The following is a 5,499-nucleotide window of genomic DNA, read 5'->3' as shown; positions in this document are numbered from 1 at the left end:
AGGAGGAGGACCACAGCCCCTGACCCCCCCCTAACCTCCCCACCCTACCCCTCCCCTGACTCACACATCCACCTGCGGCGCTGGACGAGGGTGGAGAAGAAAAAGAGTCCCGACTACAGAGACCATGTGGATGCTGGGAGACGACGCTCCAGCATGAACAGCCACTGTGGGTTTGTTAAACTTTGAAAAAGTGTTTGTTTTCTTATTGAATCCATGTTAAAAGTTCCTCTGATTTCAAGACGGAGCCTCGTGAACTATGTGAATGTGATGGATTTTTCCTCAGACCTCCAGGTCAGTGTTACAGAAGAGACTTTGTCAACACCTGCAGAATACTAACACACACACACACACACACAAACACGCACACACTCACTCACTCGCACATACACACACACACAAACACACGTCGCCCACACTCGCACTACACACTTATGCGCTGTCTATACGTATGTATTGATAACTATGGTTTGTATAATTTATACAAGGACATTTTTAAAATGACTGTCTTCAGACCAGATTGTTTGCTGTTATTATTTTTTTGAAAAATGCTTTAAAGGGGTGAACATGAAATGACCCGAGACGACAGGTGAGACGAGACCGGAGCAGAAGTGAGACGGAGGTTCGGGCTCAGGACTATGTGATAGTCTCCTGGTTCCCGCCTGCCTCACTCACTCAGACTGAGATGTATTTAAACTAAAGCTGTGTTCTGTTCTGTTCGTTCTTCAAAAGACAAGAGGAGATCTCATGGCTGTAAAGAGGAGGGAGGGGAAAAAATAAAAGCTCGGCTTCCTGAGAGGAAGTGTGAGGAGAAACGATTCCAAAAGCATCAATGTCAGTGTTTAATGTGAGTCATTTTTATCTGTTTGTTGTGGACTGATATTTCCTATGATTTGATGTGTACATATTGTACAGTTACTTCATTCTCTAGTTCCCAGTTGCTCTTCTGTACATGAAAATTCCTGTATTTGACATAATGAAATAAAACTGTTCAAATGACAAACGTGATGATGAATAAACAACCTTGTGCTAGAGTCATTTCACTTAAGCGTGAGAATACGTAAGGACGCAGATGTGCACGTTTTTACAGCATTGCATCTGGAGGCTGAACCTTTATCACTCCACAACCCGAATGGACAGAGCCAGAACAATGTGGAGAAGAGGAGGGGGAGGTGTGCTACACAAGCAGCAAAGAGACAAGCCTCTAGTGAAGGTCTGGGACAGAGAGAGGAAGTCCTTTTACTACAAGACTACTATGGAGAGGAACACCAGTGAGCTGTCTCTGTTGGGAGTTGTAAATCTGAATCAGAAGTCCTGAAGGTCTGTGATGGGTTTTTTGATTTTTTTTTTTAAACACATCTTTATTGGTTTTTGTATTCATACAACAACAGCCAACACTTTAAACATATGGCAGTAATGAAAATATTAATAATACAGAAAAGGTAAATAAATTAAATCCTAATAAAATAAATAATTAAAAAAGATAAATTAAACCAACAAATTACTGAGCAATAAGTAATAAATACATAAATAAAAACAATAATCTAAAATAATAATAATAATAATAATCAATTAATATTAATAATAATATTCTTCATATAGGTTACATCGTACACTCCCACCAACACGTTAAATATTTTTTTATTATCTCATTCTCCCATTGCCTCCTCCTTATCTCCACCTTTCAACTGTTCCAGAAATATCTTCCAAATGTCGGGTTTTTGGATGTTATTCCTCCTGTGTGTTGCAGCCATCTTGTTTTCAAGTTTTCCCTCACTCTCCTGGACGTGGTAGCTCAGTAATAACATCCTTTGGGAATTTCCTCATATTTACTACAAACATGAACCTGGACTCAAGGATGAACCAGGGTTATTATAGTCAACTAGAACTAAGACTAAACTAAAAACTAACAGTGCAAAAATTATTTAGTAATTCTTGTTTTCCCCCAAACAATGTAAAACTAAAGTGAATGTCAGATAGCATCAGCTTAGTTTTAGTTTTCTTAGAGATGCCTAAAGTTGCAGGAAGAATATGCCACAGCTCAATATGGGACGACTTGCAGTACGACCCACAGGTAGAAAAGAGTGAATGTAATGTGATGAGGGTGGGAACATTATGGGATGCAACTAAATTATTCACACCTGCAGTGTTAGTGCGCACTAAATCTGGTGCGCACTATATTTGGTCCAGTTTGGGTCGGTGTGAAAGCAAATCGCACTCTAATGCGCACCAAAACTAGTGCGGCCTGAGGAGGTGGTCTCGGTTCGGCTCCAGCCGAACTCTGGTGCGCACTAGTTTAGGTGTGAAAGCAACCGCACTCTGGTGCGAGCCAACTGCCAGGCGAACTCAACAAGTTTGAGCTAAAAGGGCTCCCGTAGTCGCTGACAACGGGTTAACGCAGCGGGGAGACCGCCCGGTGCTCCGGTGCTGCGGAGCTCTGTCCCCACAAACGAAGCAGCAGCAGCGGGGCAGCCGGTCGGTGCGTGTCCGCTGAGTCCGCTCAGACACCGGACAGGTCGGGTCCGTCCCTCGGGTCCGCGGAGCAGCTGGTTACCGAGCTGCAGCAGCAGAGGTCCGCCGTGTTTAAAGAGGAACTAAACCCCCAAACCACTTTTTTCTGCTGAAAACAAATATATTTGGGTATAAGGTAGTGTTGTCAGTTGATTCTGGTCCAACTTTTGACATTTTAGTCAAAATATTTCAATTTGGTGTATTTTGTAGTAAAAATGTAGAGTGACTGCCCTCTGTGGGTTGAAACACGGCTATTACAATCGAATTTTTCTATTGGCTGAGATGGAGGCAGATGACGTTTTGGAGGCAGCTTTCGTCACCGGCCACCAGCTCCCCGACCAATCAGCACCGGCTGCTGCCTGCCGCTAACGGTTGCTAGGCACTCTAGCTGCTCTGCTGCGGCTAACGGCTGCTAACAGCTGCCTGAACGGGAATCGTTAGTGCGGCCGCCGCTGGCGTTAACGAGCTAACGAGCCGGCGGATCAGCTGTAGATGCACTGTGTCAGGGCTCCTAGTAGTGTCCACGCTACTAGTGCTGTTAGAGTCGCTTGTTAGTAGCTTGTTAGCACTAGCAGAAGTGTTGATGTGTGTTTATTACTTTTTTTTCTCTTTTGTGTGATTTCGCGGGTGTGAATGGGGCGCAGGGGAGGGGGGAGGGGGGAGGGGGGATCGGAGAGTGCTCCTGAGTCCCGCCCATAATCAAGGCATTTTTTGAATTTCAAGCTTAGAGCACGTCATCCAAAACTGAGGGGTTTAGTTCCCCTTTAACGTTTAACCGGGAACTAACGGGACCGAGCTGGGTGAACGCAACCGGAAACCAGCCGGAAGTACCAAACAGAGTTATACATGCAAACAATATAGAAATAAATGACCAGAGCTACTAACAACCGGCCCTACTTGAGTCTCCATCATGAAAGTTTTATCAATCAGCGCTTCCAGATTCCAACCGGTAGTCATGGAGACGTGACGTTCTCCAAGTTTGGTCCCGAGTGACAAAAAGCAGGTGTGAACGCAACCGCACTAACTGAAAAATGAAACAATGTATCATTTTAACATTTGGTGCAGAATACACCATAAAAGGCAAAAATTCCACAAATGTGGAAGTTCATCTTCAGTGGTCTGACAGAGGCTTTCTAAAACCTGAAAAACTAAAACTAAGACGAAGACTAAATAAGAACTAAATAAAACAAATTCCTCAAAAACTAAACTAAAAGTGCTTACTCACCTGTTGAACTAAATAAAACTAAACTGAAATTTAAAAAAAAGCAAACTGAAAAACAAAATAAAAATAAAAACTATTGAAAATTTCAAAACTGATAATAACCTTGTGATGAAGTGATAACAAACAAATTTGGAACAAATATTCACTTGGACTCAAGGACGAACTGATTAGATTTCGGTGGTTAAAGGTCAAAGGTCGAGGTCTCTGGGACGTCACAAAATATTAATTAGCCATAAATGACAGATCTGTGTTTAAGTAAGCTCCACCTTCACAGACCTCTGTAACATTGATCAACTGAGGTTGAGAGAGGGGATGCTGCTCTAACTGGGCTGACTGTTTGAAAGTCAGTGTGGAAATCACAACACTTTCTATTATCACATAGCAGTCAGTCTGCAAGGCTGAAAATGAACACAGAAAACCAAAAACTGCAGTTCCCCTAATGACCACTAGAAACTTACTCCAACAGGAAGTCAGTCCTCATAGACTTGCATGTAAAAATCTTTTTGTCAGAAACTGATAAGAAGAAGACGAAAGAAAGAAAGAAAGAAAGAAAGAAAGAAAGAAAGAAAGAAAGAAAGAATGAAAGAAAGAAAGAAAGAAAGAAAGAAAGAAAGAAAGAAAGAAAGAAAGAAAGAAAGAAGACACTTCTTGAAACCAGATAAAGAAAAAATCATTTAATTTATCCAATCTGACAGTGACAGAAAAATATAAACCAACTATGTGGAAATGTGGCAGTGAACAACAGAGTGTGGAGATACTGGTGGTAGCAGCAGCGTCAGTGTGGAGCAGCAGCAGTGACCTCAGAGACTCAGGAGTGTGGTGCAGACGTCTGGAGTAAATCCAGGGCTTAGAGAGTGAGGGGAAGGGAATGAGGGAAGGGGGGAGGGAAGGAGGGAAGGTGAGGGGGTAAGAAGAGAGATGAGATTACACATCCATTACTTCATCAGAGTGAAGAGGAGAGGAGCTGTCAGAGTCTGTGTCCACGTCTCTGCACTGCAACAGGTGAGTCCACCTTCTGTACAGGGCCGTTGCTAGGAATTCTGGGCCCCCTGAAAGAATACTAAAGTGGGCCCCTGCCCCCTGACTTTTCCACTTTTTTTTCTTAGACTACGTACAGTCCAGTATGTATTATCATTTTTTATTTAGCCTACTTTGTTTTGATGCTAATGCAGCATTACTATGAGTATTAGTCAGGGTCTTATGCAGAATAATTCAGTCATATCAAGATTAGACTACTGGGGTTTTTTGTGGGCCCCACTGGGCACTGGGCCCCTAGAATGATCACCAACGGCCCTGCTTCTGTAACACGGAGCTCTCTACAGGAAGTGCCCCACTTCATTGGTGTTGTTCAAATCCAAACAGCTGTGTGTGTGAGTCATTGTATTCTGCTTCAACATGTGTTACTATATAACATCATTGCCAAGTATTGTACTTCTTCCCACTCCTTTTTCGAACAATATGCGGTGTTTTGTTATGTCTTAGCTCTTTATTTTATTTCTTTTGTATGTACAATAGTTACATACATTTATTTTTATTTGTATACATGTTGGAAATAAAAAATTGATTCATTCATTCATTCATTCATTCATTCATTCATTCATTCATGTGTCATATCATGAATATTATTAGATGTCTGCCCAACCAGCCCAGTGATATTCTACATGTTGGATGTTATTGTATGTATATTATTGTAGTTATCTGAGTTATTATATCATAGATAGTTCATACAAACAGATGTTGTACTGTGTCTGCTGTCAGGTTCTTCAGAC

Source organism: Trachurus trachurus, assembly GCF_905171665.1.
Source record: "Trachurus trachurus genome assembly, chromosome: 8".
In the NCBI taxonomy this organism is placed as follows: domain Eukaryota; kingdom Metazoa; phylum Chordata; class Actinopteri; order Carangiformes; family Carangidae; genus Trachurus; species Trachurus trachurus.
The sequence above is the reverse complement of the archived record's forward strand: the minus strand, read 5'-3'. Positions refer to the sequence as shown.